Here is a 23,451-nt window from a genome sequence, read left to right on the forward strand (position 1 = left end):
AAATACTCTACAAAATAACATCAAGAGAATTTAATAAAAAATATGACTCTAAACAAAAAAATCCAAATCCTTAAACTTAAACAAATATATAATAGGTTCATAAAAATAGGACAAATCCTACCTCTACCATAATGAAATCATTTGCATTGATACAAAGAAAAGTCTATCACCCTCCAAATGCAACATTTTAGACATATTCTGCATCTTGTGATGACAAGTTATAAGATTTATAACTTTACCAGCATGATGTAAACCAAAAAATACCCCTAAGACTAAAAATATATTTACACTAAGAACACTGCATAATTTTGCTGTTAATTTCCCATCATCAAACCAAAAACTGTGCAAAATAGTTTGTCAATTCAGCTCTGTGTTTTCATCAATAAATGACACTTGAACTATTCATGTATTTACTGAAATTCTCACAAATTTCACATTGATAAGTAATGTTTCAATTCACAACCATAACACTTTGCTCTATATGCAAGAGAGCGACAGAGATAGGAGAGAGACATATATTATCCATGAATTTGGGTTCTCAGATTCAAATACAGCCATCTCATTCCTGAAAATAATTGTACCCTGCTCCCTATAAGCTCTCCATCTTCCTGAAATGGGAGATAATGGCAGCACTGTTGGGAGGTGACTGGGCACTGATGATTTGTCAGCACTCGGGGAACGGGTTGGCTGAATCACTTAAAAAGAGTACAGCAATTTGTCAGGCCAGTGCTTATAATGCAAAGGGCTCTCTGCATGCTAACATAGAAGCTTGTCACACAAACCCACCCCAACTTTAAACCAATAAGTAGTCTCTCACTTGAGCCACTCACTGAAGAGGGCAAAGATGGGCCAGGACTCTATAGAACGTACATTTTTAAGGTGGACTATTTAAAATCTACATTTGCATTCGGGTTGTAAGATTTTGACCTTGCCAGTCACTGCTTCTTCAATAACTGTAGATGGAATGATAATAAAGCCTGGCTCTCTTTTGAGTGTTTGAATAACATTAATATATTTAATTCTCCTCTAATTCTTAGATGAGAGAACTGGGAAGAGTTTTCTTAGATGAGAGTCACAGGGAGGCTAAGAAATTTGCCCAAGACAAGTGGCAGAATCTCAAATCCAACTCAGGCAGTCTCACTCCAGAGCTGTTATCACAAAATGCAATGCAGGTGAATCGATAAGGAAAGAAATAAAAGGCTGCCCAGGGAAAATGACATTTCAGAACAACCTCCTCAGATTCTCAGGACCTTCGTAAGTGTTTTTCCAACAAAATGTACTCCCTCTTACTCTGTCTTCATATCTGTAATGGCTTTAATGTCCTCGGAGTAACAACTCCGAGTTGTCAACTCCCCAGTTCTGTGCCACAACTTAGTTTCCCAGAACCTTTCACAGTCCTGTAGGATATCATACCAATTCAGCCCATTAAAGACATTATATTGCTCTTTGGAAAAAATGTCTATTCAGTTCTTCTGCCCATTTTTCCAAAGAGGAAGTGCAGGTGGCCAATAGGCACATGAAAAGATGCTCAACATCACTAATCAACAGAGAAATGCAAATCAAAGCCACAAGATATCACCTCTCACCTGTCAGAATGGCTATCATCAAAAAGAACACAAATAAATGCGGGCAAGGATGTGAAGAAAAGGGAACACTTGTACACTGTTGGTGGGAATGTAAATTAGTGCAGCCACTGTGGAAAACAGTATGGAGGTTCCTCAAAAAACTAAAAATAGAACTACCATATGACCCAGCAATTCTACTCCTGGGTATATATCCAAAGAAAACAAAAGCACTAATTCTAAAAGACCCATGCACCCCAATGTTCATAGCAGCATTACTTACAATACTCAAGATATGGAAGCAAACTAAGTGTCCATCGATAGATGAATGGATAAAGAAGATGTGGCACATATATACAATGGAATACTACTCAGCCATAAAAAAGAATGAAATTTTGCCATTTGCAGCAACATGGATAGACCTGGAGGGTATTATGCTTAGTGAAATAAGTCAGACAAGAAAGACAAATGCTGTATGATATCACTTATACGTGGAATCTAAAAAATACAACAAAATAGTGAATATAACAAAAAAGAAGCAGACTCACAGATACAGAGAACAAACTAGTGGTTATCAGTGGGGAGACGGAAGGGGAATGGAGGGGCAAGATAGGGAGTAGGGGATTAAGAATTACAAACTATTAGGTATAAAATAAGCTACAAAGATATATCATACAATAGGGGGGATACAGTCAACATTTTATAATAACTATAAATGGAGTATAACCTTTAAAAGTTGTGAATCACTATGTTGTACACCTGTAACTTGTATAATATTGTACATTGACTATACTTCAATAACAATTTTTTTGATTAAAGGAAGGAAGGAGGACATATTGATGGAACAACATAGCAAGTTGTTCAAGAAAAAAGTGTAGTGTTTGGTGGGCACTGTTGGGTAAAAAGGCAAGTTACATCACACATAGGTGTTCTACTTGGATCATTTTACCAAGTAATTTGAAAAGCTGACCACTCTAGTTGGGGCCTAGGGCAACAGAAGATACTCAGACTGGTCCTGACTTCAGAGCAGATAGCTCTGATATATGCCCTTGTAACTCAGTGCAACTTTCAGACCAGAGTCCCTTCAGTTTTGGAGAATAGCTATATGCTCTACAACAAGTAAGCAATCTTCTTCTGAGAAATAGTTCTGAACTTACTACTGAACTCACAACAGTGCGAACATGAGCCCTCCTCACCCATGAATTTTTGGACATTTCAGCAGGACACTGGATCATCACAGAGTGTGATATTGACTCCAAAATCAGGGGGGAACTACCCTGTTCTCACCTGAATTACACAGAAAAACTAGATTCCTGTTCATTTTCTAGGTTTGTGTTTTAAGTGCCAATCTGTTGCTTAGATAAGAAAGCATTAAACTTACTGTTCAGCATTCTGTGGAAAGTACAGGGTACTCTCAACTACATAACACTATAGCTCTCCTCTCCAACGTGAGCTTCCTGTCCTGCAACTGTGTTTTCTTTGCAGCTGCACTGACTCTGTAAAATCAGCATTGTCTGCTCACTGGATATGAGAACATTGTTATTAAACACTCTTTGGTGTATTTTTAAAATCACACACTTTCTTTCTGAAATTAGACTAAAACCAAAACCCCATTTCGTATCATTATGACAATTCCTGTGACACCCTATTAAATATGATGCTGCAGAAGCAGGAGCTAATGATAATTGCTCTTTAATGGCATCAAGTTCAATTCCATTGCAAAGAACTCCCTCCAGAAATTATACCCCCAGCAAGCAGAAATATTTGAACCTGCTAGCATTTGTAGCTAAGTAATATGGTTAAAATAAAATTGTTACATGGCAAAAGCGGTATCCACGGCATCTTAATAATCTGCGTTCTAACCATTTGTTCGTTGGTTTGTTTTAAAATCTTGGGATGCTTTAATTATGTACACTGCCTAACATAAAGGGGAAAATGTGACCAACTACACAGTCTGAGGATTCCTAGTGGTGTTATTATTGACATTACTAACAGTGAGACAGGCTGGGACCTGAGACCCTTTGCTGCAGTGCTGCAACGCTTGCACCTGGACACACCTTTCCTGGAGCCACAAAATACAAATAAATTATATGGGACTAAAAATAACTGCAAGTACTGCAGTTGGTTAAATTCTGGACAAAAGACCAAAAAACCCAACTGCTGCTTTTGAAGAGCCTGGAGCAAAAGCAGCGTACTGCTCATGCTCCCTGCACACACCACCACCTAAGGGGTGGGCAAACCACCTAAGCTACCCCTCCTCCCTGACCACTGGACACACCCCTACCCTCACCCCATATAAGGAACCAGCTTGCCCCCCACCCCGCCGGCCTCGGGGAGCGAACAAACAAGGGAACCTGCTGTTTGTTCTACCTCCCCCGCTGCTGCAGCAGGGGCCCCAAAAAAGCCTTGCCTGAATTTCTTGTCTGACCTCTGATCAATTCCTACTGATTAAGGAGGCCAAGAACCCTGGTCAGTAACAATAGCATACAGCATAATTAAGAAAAGTACAGAACGTACAATCCTAGGTGTGAATCCTGGTAACATCCTCACTGTGTAATACCAAGAAAATTACTTAATCTCTCTGAGCTTCAGGGTTAGTTTATGTTTTAAATGAGAGAGTGTACATTGAATGCCTGCCCCAGTACCAGACACCAACCAAACAACAACTGTTGTTAGTGTCCTCTGTGGTCACTCTGCTGGCAAAGATGCCCCCAGAGATGCCCTAAAATAGTTCAGCTTGAACTGGGAATAAGGAAGAGGCTCAGCGTGATGGGAAGAACGAAGACAGCATGCACTCTCCCGTACTTATTTCTCGAGGGAGATCTAAAGCGTTCTTTTGGGGCTTCCCTGGTGGCGCAGTGGTTGAGAGTCCGCCTGCCGATGCAGGGGACGCGGGTTCGTGCCCCGGTCCGCGGTCCGGGAAGATCCCACATGCCGCGGAGCGGCTGGGCCCGTGAGCCATGGCGGCTGAGCCTGCGCGTCCGGAGCCTGTGCTCCGCAACGGGAGAGGCCACAACAGTGAGAAGCCCACGTACCGCAAAAAAAAATAAAAATTAAAAAAAATAAAGCGTTCTTTTGTAGCTGGTGGTCAATCCTACGTAACAAAAAGATGGAGCTATGCTAAGGAGGCTTTAAGCCTTCCAGGAAGGAGGAAATCTGAGCTGCTGAAGCTCTGCTGCCTAAATAACAAGCAAGACAGCTGGTGGGAGAGGAAGTCAGGGGAAGTCAAAGAATAATACATACTGTGAAAATCTGATGCGCGTGTACAGCCACAGTCTGGAGAAGTTTCCAACCTCTACTGTGCTCATTCTTATCACCTGGTTTGACAGCGAAAACCTTTGCCCCAGTGGATTCTATAAAAAGGTTCAGGGAATGAATGTTCTGCTGAGGCTGTGTAATGACTTTTCGTCTGGAAGCAATGGTCAGAAAACAAAGTCTACACTAGAATCAAGTCTATTTCCAGGGATAAAATTGGGTGAGCTCCAAAAGCCTCCAAGTGCTTTTCAGGGGAGAAAAACAGAGTTAGAAGTATTTTTCATCAGCTCAGGTGGAGACAGATATGCACACTGTTTTGCATTTAGCCCCTATTTGTGGAAGTAATGCTATGTGCTTCATCCTTAAGCCTGTGGTGACCACTGTGAACAGCATTTTTCCACTTCCATATAAAATAATAAATGGTAATATTTACTGAGCATTTATGATGCTCCAGGCACAAAACTCTTTAAAGAAAAAGGATAGAATTTGTATGTGAATCAGCACAGTCAAGATATAAGAAGCTCCCCCAGAGACTCTGCAGTAACTGTTTTCTCCTGTCACATGTCAGTACACGTGAATATCGTTCAGGTTTTCAGGAGGCCAGAAACGAAGGATTCTGCAGTTCCACCATCACAACAGCCTCAAATTATTCAGTCTTTCAGATTAGTCTTTCCTGAATGAAGAGTTTGTTCTCTGATACCAAGCCCTGCAGACATCCTCCTATCGCACTGCCATCATTACCTTGATTTTCCGCTCTTTGGCTAGCTGCAGTATTAGTGTCAGCAAGTTCTGTGCATTTTAAAGCTCGTGAAGGGATTGTCATTTCACCCTGTGGACTTGCTCCTTCTTGCAATACTGACAGCTGACTTACATCCTGGTTATAATTAATGACAACTTGCTAGTGGTTTTACATAGCACATTTCATCTCCAGATTACAAAAGGCTCTGTAAGAGTTCTCTCCCAGTCCCTCCCAGCAGGATGGAAAGATTCAAGAAGCCAGAAAGCTTCAGTTGCATGCCCAGTAAACAGTAACAAAAGGAAAAATAGAAATCAAGTTCCTCTGGGTTTAAGCCACTGCATCTATGTGAGGAGCCAGGAGGCCTCCCCATAAAGGAAGAGACATGAAAGCAATGTGTGTAGAAGCTCATAGCACAGATGGGAAGAACTGCAGTAGCGCGGGTTCACAAACTGACCCCCATGCCAGAAGACAAAGAGAGACTGAAGAAAGAGGCAGACCTCTCCAGACTGGTAGGTGGCAGGTTTAACAAGCAAGGAAACTTACATGTGAAGCTTGTCTCAGGCACCACAAGATAGTAGATCCCGGTGTCCATGCACCAGAATCTTAAGTTTATATAGAGGCCTTACCCAGGTTCAGTCACATATACAGTGCAGATGATCTAACCAACACAATGCTCTCTTAAGGCAGCATCCTTGAAATGGCTCTGGGAACTGGGAATGAGAAACATACATTCCAAGGACAGGGGAGGGGATAAGAAATATGCAATTGCCCAGGGCCAGCTCCTGAGTCAAGGAGAGGTCACATCCTCTCAATTAACTCCTCCAACAAATACTTCTCTTTTCTTTGGGCTCTCAATATCTATTTGTGGCTTTGAAACAGATCCATTAGTCAGGTAGGACTACCATTATTCAAGGATCCTGAAAAAGGCTTGGAGAGTTGTTACTAGTTTGGGGTTTTGTGGTTTATTTATAAGCAGGAAGTTTTGTCACTCTTGTTTCAAGATCAACAATAAACAGGGAGAGAGACTCACTTTGTGTGTTTAAACTGAGTTCAAGACCTGTGTTATAGGCCCACCGAAACCACAATGACTCCCCAATCTCTCCTTCTTTCTCAAACCCCATCAACGTGTTCTCCAAGATGGAGAAGAGGCTCTTGAGGGCTATTTAGGACAAATTCTGACTCAGCCCTGTTAGCAGAAGGAGGCCAAAGAATACAGTAGAAAAACCTCTGAACTCTTAGAAGACCTGACTTCAAGCCCTGCCTCAGACCTGGCTTTCTATGGGGCAGTTTTGTTAATCTTCCAATGGGCTGTCTCCTGGAAGTAGAATGAAAATTCTGTTCCAAGAAAATTAAGGAATATATATATATTTTTTAAAGAATCAAATTGGGTCAGGACATCGACCAAAATGGAGGAGGAAGACGTTGAGCTCACCTCCTCTCACAGGCGCACCAAAATTACAACTATTTACAGAAAACCATTGATGAAAAACACCAGAACCTGTCAAAACAGATCTTCTACAATTAAAGATATAAAGAAGGAACCACAATGAGACAGGTAGGAAGGGCAGAGTCATGGTAAAGTCCCATACCCCCAGGTGGCAACCCACAAATGGAAGAAAAATTACAATTACAGAGGTTCTCCCTAAGGAGTAAGGGGTCTGAGCCCCACATTGGGCTTCACATCCCAGGAGTCCAGCATTGAGATGAGGCCCCAAAACATTTGGCTTTGAAGGTCAGCAGGACTTACTTTCAGGAGACCCAGGGGACTGTGGGAAATAGAGACTCCACACCTAAAGGGTACACACAAAATCTCACATGTTCCATGACCCAGCTCAGAAGCAGTAGTTTGAAAGGAGCCTGAGCCAGACCTACTTGTTGATCTTGGAGACCCTCCCAGAGAAGCAGGAGGCAACTAGAGCTCACCCTGGAGACACAGACATCGGAGGCAGCCATTTTGGGGAGCTTGTTCCTCTACGTAGACACTGATGCTGGCAAGGGCCATTCTGGAATCCTCTCTCTAGCTTATTAGCCTCAGGACATAACCCCATACCCACCAAACAACCTGTAGGCACCAGCACTAGAACACCTCAGGCAAGCAACTAACTGGGTGATGACATAGCCCTACCCACCAGCAGACAGACTGCCTTAAGAACCCCTGAGCCCACAGCCGCCCTGGACACAGCCCTGCCCACCAGAGGGCCCAAGACCCAGCCCCACATTACAGTGTGCAAGCACTAGACCTGGGACCCACCCCCCCCAGGGCCCTGCATTCAGAGAACTGGGGACCCAGTTCCACCCACCAGTGGGCAGGCACCAGCCCCAGAATCACCAGCAAGCCTGCTAAAGCCTTGGGACCAGCCTCACCCACCAGCAGGTGGACAACAATCCCAGGATAACCTCATGCCCCCAGCCTGCAGACACATCCCACCCACCTTCAGGCCAGTACCCACTCTAGGACTTGCTGGGCCCTAGCCCATCCACCAGCAGGTCAACACAAGCTTCAGGACACCCTCAGTCATGTGTATCAGGAAGCAGTGGTCTGACACCAGCTCTGGGACCCCTGAACCCTGCATCCAGACCCTAGGACCCAGCTCTACCCACCAGTGGGCCAGCACTAGCCACAGGACCTCTCTTCACTCACTGTGGGTGGGCACCACATAGGCAGAACACCCTTTGACATAAATTGCAGCAATATTTTTTTAGATCTGTCTCCTAAGACAAAGGAAGCTAAAGCAAAAATAAACCAATGAGACTTTATTAAAGTTAAAAGCTTTTGCACAGCAAAAGGAAACCACAAACAAAACAAGAAGACAACCTACTAAATGGGAAAAAATATTTGCAAATGATATGACCAATAAGGGGTTAATATTCAAAATATGTAAACAGCTCATAAAATTCAATATTAAAAAAACAAACAACCTGATTAAGAAATGGGCAGAAGAAGACCTAAATAGATATTTCCCAAAGAAGACATACAGATGGACAACAGGCACATGTAAAGATGCTCAACATCACTAAACATCAGAGAAATGCAAATCAAAAACACAAAGTGATATCACCTCACCTACCAATATGGCTATCATCAAAAAGAACACAAATAACAAATGTTGGCCAGCATGTAGAGAAAAGGGAACCCTTGTACACTGTTGGTGGGACTGTAAATTAGTGCAGCCACTGTGGAAAACACTATAGAGGTTCCTCAAAAAACTAAAAATAGAACTACCATATGACCCAGCAATTCCACTCCTGGGTATATATCTGAAGAAAATGAAAGCACTAATTCGAAAAGACTCATGCATTCCAATGTTCATAGCAGTATTACTTACAATAGCCAAGATATGGAAGCAACCTAAGTGTTTATCGATAGATGAATGGATAAAGAAGATGTGGCATATGTATACAATGGAATACTCAGTCATAAAAAAAGGAAATTTTGCCATCTGAAACATGAATAGACCTGGAGGGTATTATGCTTAGTGAAATAAGTCACACAGAGAACAACAAATACTGTATGACATCACTTATATGTGGAAGGGAAAAATAAAACTAGTGAATATAACAAAAAAGATAGAGAACAATTATAGAGAACAAACTAGTGGTTACCAGGGGGAAGAAGGAAGGGGAAGGGAGGGTCGGGATAAGGAGTAGGGGATTAAGAGGTATAAACTATTAGGTATAAAATAAGCTACAAGTATACATCATACAATATGGGGGATAGAGCCAATATTTTATAATAACTGTAAATGGAGTATAACCTTTAAAAATTGTGAATTACTACATTGTACACCTGAAATTTATATAGTATTATAAACCAACTATAACTCAATAAAAATATTTAATTAAACTTTTAAAATATATTAAAAAATAAAAAAGAACTAGTTACAGGGCTTCCCTGGTGGCGCAGTGGTTGAGAGTCCGCCTGCCGATGCAGGGGACACAGGTTCGTGCCCCGGTCCGGGAAGATCCCACATGCCATGGAGCGGCTGGGCCCGTGAGCCATGGCTGCTGAGCCTGTGCTCCGCAACGGGAGAGGCCACAACAGTGAGAGGCCCGCATACCGCAAAAAAAAAAAAAAAGAAAGAAAGAAAGAACTAGTTACATCAAAATTTAAATCAGAAAGAATTCCTAAAATTTAGAATATCTAAACATCTATATAGATATATAGCTATATCTAGATATGTACATAGAGAAATATGATAAGTTTGGTGCTATATATTTTTTGGTAGAGAAGGATTATCAGTTGAGCATCAAAATTGAATACAATAAAGTGAAACTGGAAAATGAAAAAAATAGTAAATAAAAATTATACATTTAAAAAAAGAGAGAAAGACAGAAAGAAGAATGAAGAAAGGAAAAAAGGAAGAAGGAAGGAAGGAAGGGAGGGAGGAAGGGAGGGAGGGAAAGAAAGAAAGAAAGAAAGAAAGAAAGAAAGAAAGAAAGAAAGAAAAAGAAAGAAAGAAAGAAAGAAAGAAAGGGAAAGAAAGAAAGAAAGAAAGAAAGAGAAAGAAAGAAAGAAAGCAGGAAAGAAAGAAAGAAAGGAGGAAAGAGAAAGGAAAAATTCGTTCTACTCGAGCTTATTTCCTAGGAGCTATTATGCATATTAGATCACCAGGATAAGAATGGCCATCAAGGAAATTGATGGCCACCAGATACAATTTAAAATACGTAATAAAGATCAATGGACAAGTTTTATTAAGCATATATTATGTACAAAGCAGTGGGTACTGAGAAGAAAATAAAAGTGTGAAACACAGTTCCTGTCATTCTATATTTCATAAGCTTGCTTAAATAATAGACAAGCACACCCTTAAAAAGTAACTGAAAACCAGCCTATGCTGTATAGCATGTGACTAAAAAGAGATTCAAATGCCATAGGAAATATATGAGAAAGAGAGGACATAGAAGGGGCATAGAAGTGGTTTATGGAATTAAAGATGAAAGAGCAGGAAAACAGAAAACCAAGGTAAGAGGGTTACTTAAGCAAAGCTGAGGTATTGGGAAAATATAAGGTTCCCTGGGGTCAACTGTACACCATTTTGTTGGAGATGAAGATTATAAGTATAATAAATAAAATAGAAAATAGAAATGTCAGGTTATGATTCAGGCTGTATTGCACATACACAAAAAAACCTCAGTGAGAAGAAATAAGGGAAGGAAAACCTCCCATTTATGATATAAATAAATAAATAACCTAAGCAAACACTTATTAATAAATGTTCAAAATCTACTGAACAGAACTATAGAACTCTTGAAGGACATAAAAGTAGACTTGTACAAATGAAAAGATATATCATGTTCTTGATTAGGAAGACAATGCAAAAGAGATTCTAATTCTTACTAAGTTATAAATGCAATGTGATCCCAGTAAAAAAAATACCATTTTTTCTAAACCTGGACAAGTTGATTACAAAGTTTATTAATAAAAATAATAATATGCAATAATAGCTAGAATATCTCTGAAAAGGAAGAGCAATGGGGCAGGATAAGAGGTGGCTAGCCCTAACATATGGTAAAACATAAAGTCTATTAAGAGTAAAACAATGTGCTATTGCTACATGGATTGAAAGACATATTAATAAAACAGAATTAAATATCTAGAAATAGGACCAGTGGATATTTAGTATTTTAGTATATTTAATAAGCAAATCAGTGGAGGAAAGAAAAATGTTTAATATGCCATGTTGTGGTAACTGGCTATTCATATTACTAAAAAATAGATTAAACTGGATTGTTCCTCACGCTACCGACCAGGACAATTACCCGTGGATAAGGCATCTAAATGTAAAAATTGAAAGCAAACAAATATTAGGAAAAAGGCATTGGTAAATTCTCTATAGTCTGGAAGAAGACAAATTTAAATAAGAAGCAACAAAAAGAGATTAATAAATTTGATAAACTTTTTAAAAATTATGGCAAAAATAACTCATAAGCAAAGTGGAAATGACAAACATAAATATTTGCAACATACATGACAGGTAAGGATTCGTATTCCTAAGATAGAAAGACAATAAATAGGTAATCATCTAATATACAGAAGAAAAACTCCAATAACCCTATTGAAAAATGAGCAAGAGACATGAATATAGATTTAACAGAAAAAGAAATGCAAATGACCCTTTAACATGGAAATATGCTCAAGATCATTCAAAATAAGAGAGCTGCAGAGCAAAACTACAAAGATACCATTTTCCCCTTTCAGACTGTCAAAAGTTCAAAAGTTTAACAGTATATTCTTCTTGGTAAGGATTTGGAGATATAGTTTCATACACTGCTGATGTGAATGCCAAATGGTACAATCACTAGGTAACAGAATTAAGCAATCTTGCTGATGCTAAATCTGGAGCAATAAATGTTTTGAAAAATCAAGGAAGTTATCAAAGTCTGCTGGAGTTGTATCAAGAGAACTCAAAAGCTACCTTCAAGGAACTCTCAACTATCTAAAGATAGGATAATTTGAGCAGTATAATCAATTAATGTCTTCATGAGATTTTAAATCTTCATATATGTTTTAAATAATTCTAAAAATTAAAAACCAGCTTATTAGTTACCACTGGAGGATATTAGAAGATTCGACATATAATTCTGAAAAATGTTAGCTAAATTCAGAGAACCCAGCATTTGTCCTGCCTTTCATGTATGAACTCTACCTCAGGGTAATAAGTAGTTGATGATGGAAAGTTTCTCTTTAAAGTATTACAGTTAACTATTAAAGAACAACACCACTTTGCAACCTGTAATGAAATGATGGAAGCAATGATCATCAATGGCTCTGAAGCCATTAGGTGAAAAGCTGATCGGGAACTTTATGACTGGGTCAAGTTGAGCCCTGAGCCCACTGACCTTAACATCAGAAGAAAGAAATCAACTATTATATTCCACCTGAGGTAATGAAACATGAAGTTCTCACAACTATGAGGTATTGGTGCCAAAAATTTGAAGCTAAATCTGATTACACCTCCAACTTTAATTATTAAGTTGAAACATAAAATGGCCAATACTTGACCATTTTGAGCTACAAAAATACAATTACATTTGGTTCAATCGAATAGAGAGGGCAGAGAAGCATGTTAAGTTAAATTTAATAGTGAAGCAATTGGCAAAATCTAGACAGTTCAAATCACTCCGTTTCCTCAACAACAACAAATTTATAAGGAAATTTTAAAAGAGGGGGGAGAGTACTTATAGACTAAAAAGAACTGAGATTTATTGATGAAGCAGGAAGTGTGGCTCTTATTAGGATTCTGATTCAAATAATCCCACTATGAAAAGAAAATGAGACTAAGAAAATTTTAAAACTGAGTATTTGATGATAAAGAATTACTGCTAATTTTTTGGTACTTTAATGGCATTGTGGTTATTTTTTAAGTACTCATTTTTTAGAGATACATGCTAGAGTGTATTACAGATGAAATTTAATTAGTCTGGGATTTGCTTTAACATAATCTAAAGAGTGGCTATGAAAAAGAAGAGATATGAGCGTAGATGAACAAGGTTGACAATACGTCATAATTATGGAAGATGGATGCTGGGTACATGGACGTTCATTAAACTATTCGCTATCCTTTTGTATATATGTATGACTTTTCCCATCATTTAAAAAAATGGGGAAAGTATATTTAGACTAATCATTGGAGGGTCATTGAAAGTCTCTCATCAGGGAAGAAGAGATTCATCAAATTACAAAAAAAAAAAATGATACACTCACTCTTGTCTTGCATTTTTCTATGGTACACATAGGAGCCCAATATAACTGCAATTCCTTTCAACCTGACTGTTTGAAGCCCAAAGCAAAGGTATCTCCAGAACAAGTGGGTGGCAGACACACTTGCCTTGCAGCTATTTTTTTTTCAAGAGAGAAATGAAAGAAAAAAGTCAACATGCAGGTCAGATCTTTGTGATTCTCTAATGCTCCAGCAGATCAGCTAAAAAAAGTTTCCCCAAATAAATTGATGTTGCATAACTCAAAGACAGGAAAGGTTGTGCAAAGTTGTACATGTTTTTAACAAAACTTTAGAAGTGAACCAATTTAAACTACCTGAGCAGAAAGTTAAAATGATATATTACTTTTTTCTCTCTAAAATAAACAGTTCTATATTTTCACATACTCTTAGTAATCCAAGACACATTAACATATTCTCTGTACAAACTTATTTATGCTGTTAGTTTTCTTAAGAAAGATTTCTCCCAAAGATATAAGCATAAATTTAAGTTTATACCTTGGTATATTTTCTATTTCTTTTAGATTTCATACATGGCATCCAAGTATTTTCAAGATTTGATTCCTGCCATCCTTGGAAATAGCAGCTTCATTTTCTGTTTTTCCCCTACCATGCACCCCTTCACTGTGGTGGACAAACCCAAAAGGGGCCTTAAAGGATGTCTGCCCCCTGATGTTCAAGCTATTGTGTGATCCCCTTCACTTGACCTGTGACTTGCTTCTACTCAATATAATGTAGCAGAGGTGATTGACTAGGTTACACTGTATTACAAAGTGGTGAGATTCCTCACTCTAGGTTACACTGTATTACAAAGTGGTGAGATGCATCACTCTAGGTTACACTGTATTACAAAGTGGTGAGATGCATCACTCCCATGATTAGGTTATGAAATATATATGACTCTGTCTTGTTAGCATGCACCAGAAAGGCTTTCTTGTTGGCCTAGAAGAAGCAAGTTGCTATGATGTGATTGGAGAAGGCCACATGGCAGGGCCTCTAAGTTTTGAGGGCCTTCATCCTATGATCATAAGGAGATAAATTTTGCTAACAACTATGTGAACTTGGAAGAGGATCCTGAGCTCCAGAAAGAAATGTAGCCCAACTGATACCTTGATTACAGCTTTGTGAGATACTGAGCAGAGGACTCAGGGTTAGCCATGCCCACACTGCTGATCCATGGAAACTGTGAGGCGATAAAGGCCTGTTGTATTAAGCTGCCAAGTTTGTGGTTGTCTGCTAGGCAGCAACAGAAGATAATATACTTGTGAGCACACCTCCTGGACCCCATCCCATGTTCAAATGGGTTTTTCTGTTTGGAATGACCTCTCTCCTTTATTTACTTCTTATATGTTGTTGCAAATACATATAGCATCCTTTAAGATCTTGTTTAAACCATCTTCTCTGGTAAGTTTCTCCAACTCTTGCTTCTAATCATGCTCCCACCATCAGCCTTTATGTATCTGCAGTTGCCTTAAACATACATCTATTGTTGTAAATATCCCCTTACTCATGGCCTGCATACTGCACCAGACACTGTTTTTCATTCATTCATTCATTTATTCAACAAACATTTATTTCCTGCAAACAATATTCTACCTTTGCCTTTTTTTTTTTTGGCGGCACGCGGGCCTCTCACTGTTGTGGCCTCTCCCGTTGCAGAGCACAGGCTCCAGACGCGCAGGCTCAGCGGCCATGGCTCACAGGCCCAGCCGCTCCGCGGTATGTGGGATCTTCCCGGACCAGGGCACGAACCCATGTCCCCTGCAACGGCAGGCGGACTCTCAACCACTGCGCCACCAGGGAAGCCCCTACAAACAATATTCTAAATAGTATGCTAAGTGCTGGGGAGACAGATTTGAAAAAGTCTTTTCTCACAAGACAGAGACCAATTTTTATTCATTTTTATGTCTCCTGATGGCTGCCTGTGGAACATAAAAAAAATGGGGGCTCTAAGTGAATTTGCCAAAACATCAATTTTCCAAGGATAGTTTGCTAAATGACCAATTCAATTCATCAAAAGCTGCCAGGCACCTTAAACTGGCTTCTCACAGCCATTTCACTTTGGGAGGCAGAGACAGGTTCAGAGTTTAAGCATGCAAAACTGAGAATTGTATTTAAAGAAAAGCACCTTTGACTTCTGAGACACCTTTGCATTTTCCAATATGAATCCTGTGAAATAGAGATATTCAGCCAAGTGGAACTCTGTGGGGAAAAGACTCTAGCAAAAATGAGTAATTTGATCATCTGGTAAATTGGATTGCAGATTATTATTCTTATCTCTTTGGTAGAAACAATAAGAGCAACGGTGAGTTTAAGGAAGACAAGATCCACATGGGCAAGAGTACTTGGAGAGACCACTCTGGAAGATTTAGTTCATAAGTTGAGCTTTGAAAGAGGAGAAGAATCTAAGTGAATGGAGGAGAACTTTGGGAAAAGCTAATTATTTACAAAGACGATGAAGCTACATTTTCATCAGAGGAATTAGGTTCAAATTTAATTCATTAACTATTGGAAATATTATAAATTAATTATTTTATTAATTTATTCTTAGGACATCAAAAACAAAAACAGAGGACTTTCCTGGTGGCACAGTGGTTAAGAATCTGCCTGCCAATGCAGGGGACGCGGGTTTAAGCCCTGGTCCGGGAAGATCCCACATGCCGTGGACCCACTAAGCCCGCACACCACAACTACTGAGCCTGCGCTCTAGAGCCCGTGAGCCACAGCTACCGAAGCCCACATGTGTACAGCCCATGCTCCGCAACAAGAGAAGCCACTGCGATGAGAAGCCCGCGCACCGCAACGAAGGATAGCCCCCGCTCACCACAACTAGAGAAAGCCCACGCGCAGCAACGAAGACCCAATGCAGCCAAAAATAAATAAATAAATTTTTTTTTTTAAAAAACAAACAGACATTCACAAAGAGACCTAAGAATCAGAATGTTGAGTGAAAGACAAAATGCTGACCTTGAGGAGAATTGCATTGCTCTTACAATCAATTTTGGAGGACTTAGAATTAGACACTGGGGAATCATTTATTCTTTATAAGCCCATGTTTATATTAAAAATAAAAACAAATGCAATGATATTCTCCTTAACAACAACGATAAGAAACGTAGGAATACACCCTCCTTGCTTGTTGTTTGGTCGTACCCATGTCCTACATGTGTCTCTCATGCGAGTGTTACTAGTTGTTTTTATTGCTTCTTGATCTCATGTCTTTCATCAGATCCTTGTTGCTTCACAAAATGAGTTCAAACTGTTTCTTTTTTGCTTTTATTTTGTGTTTTATATTTTGGGGAGTTGTGAAATTTGGAACTATGTCTTCTTTCAGTGACTGGTAGAACACTTTGACATAACCATTTTGGCCTGGTGTTTTCATACTGTTATAGGAATATTCAGGTTTTCAATTTCTTCCCAGGTAATTTAAATTTTTCTAGGATTGTTTTAATTCCACCTAAGCTTAAATATATTGGCATAAAATTGCTCATAATATCCTTATATTATGTTTGATTTCTATAGCATATACAGTTATGTCCACTTTTTACTCCTAGTGGTATTTATTTGTATCAATTCCTTCTCTCTCTTTTTATTGATCAATCTTGCCAATTTTATTTGTCAATTTTATTTTTGTCCAAAAAATGACCTTTGTCTTTATTGATTCTCTCTACTGTATCTTCACTTTCAATTTCTATTGATTTCACCTCAGTATTACCAGTGCCTTTAATCTACTTTCTTTGCATTTATTCTGTTTTCCCAACTTTTGAATTTGAATGCTTAGCTCATAATGTTTAATTCTTTAATGTATGAGTCACTTCAAAGTCTATTCTTTTCTTTTCTGGATGCATTTTTCCTAATATGTTTTTAGTTACTGGTTTCTAATATAGTATGATTTGTTTGAAATTTACTGAATCATGCTTTATGGCCTAGTACATGGTCAGTTTTCCTAAATACCTCAGATGTACTTGAAGAAGTTTCCAATTATTAGGTGCAATCTTCCATATATGTTCATTAGAACAAGATTATTATTTGTAATGTTCAAATTTTGTGTCTCCTTACTGATATATTTTTGTCTGAGTTCATACACTGAGAGACATATTATAACCTCCCTGTATCACAACAGATAAATCAATTTCTCCCTTGAATTCTTTCAAGTTTTGTTTATGCCTTCTTAAAGGAAACAAGTTTAGAATTAGACCTTCCTGAGGAGTTAAACCATTTACTGCTAGTGATGTTTTTTGCCTCAAAGTCTTCTGGTGTTAATATAGCTAACCCAGTAAATTTTGGGTTTGTTTTCATCTTTTATATCTTTTCCATTCCTTTATTGTTTATTTTTCTGTATCTTTATGTTTTAGGTATGATACTTGTAAAAACATATAGCCTCATTTTGTGTTAGTTTTCCAATCTGACAAGTTTTGCCTTTCATATAGAGAAATTAGATCATTTTCATTGATTTGAATTACAGATGTATTTAAAAATAAAATACTATTGTATTTTGTGTTATTTCTACCAGCTTTATTTCCCTTTTTTTGTGTTAACAGTCTTTCTAACACATTTTAACATGTACATTTAATGAAGACAAATGTTAGTAAATAAATTTACCCTGCTCCAAACAAGACAAGGATGTGAGCAAGTTTGATACCTGCTGTGGGGGCTATAGAAGGGCACCTCTCAGACCACTGACTGAGGAGCACAACGGCCTGAAGGCCCAGCTTCCATACTCAAAAATCCATTACTGCATGTGCACAGGCCGTGGTGACCAAGTGTGGTAAGGATACCAAGGCAGGTAGGTATATTTCTGGATGATACAGGACTCTTCTGAAGAAAGATTTTGCTATCTGGCTCAGGAAGTCAGCACTAACCTTTTCAAACTTCTTAAAAACTGCATACAGCCTAAGATTATTTTCATTTAGCTCTTCCTTTACAAGGGTCAGAACATCATTATGGTCTCATTATGGTCTCATTAGGCTCTCCCAGCCTGACCCCACTTCCCATTTTTCCTCATGGACATTTCCCCTAATGAATCACTTTCATATCTAATCTTTTGGAATTTGCTTCTCAAATATCCCAGACTAACAAAAGTGGTACCAGAGGTGGTCTAAGAAAACAAGCGGTATGATGAGAATTTGGGGCTGTTTCCACTACCATCAATTGGGTAAACATGACAGCATCCTGGTTGGCAGGTGGGACACAGACTGTCACTGGCACAAGGTGGTAAAAAACCCTAGCTCAGTATTTAGTAGACTCAGCATTGAATTAGTCTAAGAGCTCCTATACTGGTCTTGCAATCAAACGCTAGCAGCTTTACTTTTGCTTTGTCAATACTATTCCACTCTTTCTCTGTAACTCAGTATTTTCTTTCTCTTTGCCTGGGTTCTTGCCTTGATAGTCTGCCATAATCCTATTTTTTTCTAACACTGAGTCCCCTATTTAGCTCTAGAAAATCTGCTCACAATCCCTGATGATATGGTTTCCATTTACTGAGAAGCCTACCTACCATATGTCTGGTGTTATGTTATCGCACTAATCCTCACATCTCTGCCAGTAGTTATTTTACCTCATCTACAGCTGAGACTCAGAAATATTCAGTGAATGGAGCGAGGCTGTAGTTTTACCTATGTTCCCATTTGGCTATGCTCATTTGCAAAGGAGATGAGGAAACTTCAGGGGAAGATCTTGAACCCTGAGTAGTATGGGCACATACAAGGTGTGTCCAACAGACAGAGGCCAGTGTTGCCAGAACAAATGTACAGAGGAGATTATAAAGCCACGGAAAGAAAATTCACCAGAAGGAAAGAATGAATGTGTCGCAGTAAACTCAACTCATAAACCATGCATAAGGACCAGAAGGAAGAGGTATGCAAGAAAGAGCATGATAGCTGTTACCCAGCCTAGTCCTTTTGGAGACACACTGGAAGCGTGCTCCCTGGAGAGCAGTGGAGTTATAGATGTTCAGTGAAAGAACTGTCACAGTATTTGCTGAGGAATTTGGGAACAAGGCAATCCTGCTCTGGGAATTCTACCCACTCCACCACCCCCAGCCAGGCAGTAAATAAATAATACAGAAGGAAGGGGTAGTCTCTCATTTTGTAAAAAGCATGGGAAAGCGGGGGAGGGAGTTGGGAATGAGCACAGAAGGGGAGGATGGGCAGGGGAGTGTTCAGGGGCCAGCACCAGCGCATTGCCAGGGAACTGCACCTGGTGGCAGTGGCAGAACCACCTCTCTCTGGGCAGCAAGGATGTATCAGAAGCAGAATTCCCACTAGAGTGGTACCAGGCAGTAAAGGTTAGGAAAACGTTCATTCACTTCTTCAACAAATATTTATTGAAGAGCTACTGCTTGCCAGGCACTGTGCAAGATCCTTCTGTTGACCGGCAATGAGACAACAGAGGTGTTTGAGGCTAAAACAAATAGAATGAATAAAAAGGAGCTGTACTTTGACCCCCAAAAGCCCTTTTGGAAAATCTCACTTTACCAAGCTTCCTTCTTTGGAAATGTTCTAATCATAGTCTTGATCTATTTATCTAACAAGTTGTCCTTTTCTTATTGGATTATCAGAGACTTTTATTTGAAGGGATACTAATATTTTATTGATTATATGGATTGAAAATATCCTCTCCTTGTCTGTTATTTGCCTTTTACATTTATTTATGGCAGAAGCAGGCATTCACTGTTTTGTGATCTAATAACTTTATACATGTCTTTGTTACAGAGCTAACCTCCTTGCCCACAGCGTTTCTCCTTTAAGGCTATGGAAACAAGGCTAGAATTGGAATTGGGATATCTGGGTTACGACAAAAGTCTTCTAACATTAATAGTATGTGACTTCGGGTAAGTTTCTTAAGACTAACATTAAATCCTAAAACATCAGACACTCTGCTGGGTTTCTTATATGTGGTATCTGATTTAACCTTTACAACTATTTGCCTATTTTTCAGAGAAATAAAGTGACTTACCCAGTGATACATAGCTACTTAATGACGTCCTTGGGAATCAAATTCAAGTATGACTCCTGAATCCATGTTGCTTTCTTCTCTTAATGTGTGTTTCAGGATTCTCATGTGAAAAATCACACACACTCCAAAAAAAAGGAGTAAATGGAACTATGATCCCTAACTCCTTCACTGCTCTGAGATTCCATGATTCAAAGCATCTATTGGAAACCAATAACTATGAGACACTCTGGAAAGGGACTACTGATTCTAAAACCGCTGGTCCTGTAGAGGAAGACAATTAACAGCAAATGACAATGGAGTGACTGATATCTTGATTTTAAAAACCATGCAAAATTGACTTTGAACAGGATTACCCCGTAAAGATAGAATAAACTTTTTTTCTGACAAGCTTTACAATTGCACTATGAAAAGTACTTGATGTATAGCAGCTATATATTATTGAAAATCACTATTCACTAAGAACTTTACCTATACCATCTCCTTTCATTTTCAAGAGAAACTCATGAGGTATTTTACTCTCCATTTTAAGGATGAGCAAACTGAGACATAGCGAGGTTTTATGACCCCACAACTAGTAACACCCAAGCCTCTCTCCAAACCACCACCCAACACCATGCAGCCCTGGACTTCCCTTTGTTAGAAATCTACAGCCAGTATCAAATCTTTGCCAAGTGAGGTTCTCTTCTTATAGCAACTTAGTCTTTTATGACATTGTCATCATTGAAGAATCTCATTAGATCTTCAATATTAAGGGAGTCTTCTGAGTTAGCAAAGTGAAAGGAAGCATATAAGAGAGAATTACAGGTCTTTCACAGAATGAAAAGTCTATAAATAGACTTACTAACCACTTAAGGAAAACTTTAAAAGTATTTTTATTGCTGACTGTTCAAAAAGGAACCTATGTTGAAAATTTAAGGCTGACATTTACTTGTTGAGCAGCTAAAATTCTCTTTTTCCTTTAAAGGGTCTGCTGAAAAATTTGTGTTTCCTACTTCTCTATTAAGGTTCCTGAACCTCACTTAATATGAATTCCTGTGAAAATCAGAGTTACACATTCCATAACATGGTGGCATTTAAAACTCCCTCATAAAGGACTTATCTCTCCTAGGGCTCGTGAGCTAATGAAGTGTAGAGTGGCTATAGAAAGCTTCATGGAAAGCATACATTCCAAGGAATAGAAGGTGAAGGGGAAAACAATGCATCAAGTTTGTGTGCAGTGTAGATTCCAGAAGAGATTCTAATTACGACTTCTAAAGTTAGGCTTGCAGTACGCTTTCAGAGCCAGGAAAACTGTGGGTGTAATGCGATGGCTAGCTTGTATTGTTTATACCCCTCATAATTTATTATTGCATAGGAAGACTTACCTACACCAAGGTGACCAGATGATAGTCTAGGTAAGTACGATGGCTCTTGAACATCCCTCCAAATAAAGTCTAGATCAAAAAGTGTAGCAACCACTGTCCTGTGTTTTGCTGCTGATTGCTCAAGTGTGTTTGGAACTTTCATTAAGCTATTTTGGAAACTGTCAGAGAATCATCCTGATTTTACCTTATGAACCACAGTCTCAGAACTTCTGAGAAGCTTTTGATCCCCTATGACATTTGTTTTTGTGTTACTTTTTCTAATTCTACCTTTAAGAAAAAAGGTCTGTTGTGGTTCTCTCAAATGCCAAAAGGAGGAAAAACACTTATGATGATGTTGCATAACATTTACCTTCTAAATACCAAGCTTAGCATATACACAGGGTGATAGGGCATAAAGTATCTTCCTATTATATGTGTGTGTGTTTTATATTCTTTTATAAAATGTCATGGGGTGATTTAAAAAGCACATTTAAGTACTATTTCCCAAGAAAATGTAAAATTCTAAATATAGAAAAGTTGAGCCCTGAACAGAATTAATCTCCCTGAAATCAAATACCTTTTAAAATACAAAAAGACTAACTGTCCGAGTCATCACTGACTCCTTTCTTCTCCATCATATCCAATATCCACTCCATCACTGGATCAGGTTGGTTTCACCTCAGAAATATCCAGGGGGCACACACACTCTCTCTCTCTCTCTCTCATCTTTCATTAGGACTATTTCAACAGCTTCCTTACTAGTCTTCTAACCATCTGTTTCAACCACTTTAGTCCATTCTCTCTGTAGTATTACCAGAGTAGTCTTAAAACTGATGAGTTTGTATCCCTGATTGATAACATTTCCTAGTTCCATATTGCCTATATGATTAAAAAAATACAAAATTCTTAGTGCAGTGTCTCACAAAGTGTGATTCTCAGAACAACTGTATCAGAATCTTCTAAAGTCCTTACTGAAAAAAAAAAAAATGCAGATCCCTGGCCCCAGCCCAAGACTACTAAATCAGAATCCTTGGGTCTGAGTTCAGTAATCTACATTTTAACTCAGAAAAAATAAGTCTCCTGGAGAGAAGAGAAAGCATAAAATATTTTAGAAGTTTTGGAAAATTTCAGTATCTGGTAATATTATGAATGAGAACTCCTAAAAATCATGACTGAAAAATTCCTAAAAGTACTAGATAAAGGAATGAAATAATATGTAAAATATTAAAGGAAATCCATCCAGTCTAGAAAAGAAAAGGAATAACATGGATCCAAAGATGTGACACAGAGTAGGAAATTTGATCGCAAAGTTTCCATAAAGTCAGACCCAAGTCTCAGGAAAAAGGGGAATTGAAAAAAAATATATAGCAAACTCAGAAATAGATAGCAAAATTCCTTTTCTGTCTTGGTTCTGAGAAGAAAGAAATAAAATCATTTTCCCTGAGTATTCATAACCACTACCTGGCTCCTTATGTGAGTTGATGTCTTAAATTCACACTATTTGCTTGGAGAAAAACATAAAGGCAAACTATTTTATTTTATAGTAGACCCAAATGTGCAGCATCCCCAAAGGCAAATCTCTTTCAGATAAACATGGAGTCAGTTCAAGCAACAAAGAAGTCCCATAAATAAATTTCCAAATATGAACTACCAATGAAAAGCTATAAAACGCACAAGGAGACAAAGAATTATGATGAGAGTCATCATTTACAAAAAAACAGAACGCAGTTCAGAAAGACTTTAAAAGTATATGCTAAGAGATATAGAATGTAAAATAAATGTTTACAATTAGCAAAAAGATTACGGTCTGTAAGTGTTATTTCTCACTAAAAGGTACAGTGGTTTCTTGGAGAATTGGCTGAGGCAGATCTGGAAAA

The sequence above is a fragment of the Leucopleurus acutus genome, assembly GCF_964270905.1.
Source record: "Leucopleurus acutus genome assembly, chromosome: 12".
NCBI lineage: Eukaryota > Metazoa > Chordata > Mammalia > Artiodactyla > Delphinidae > Leucopleurus > Leucopleurus acutus.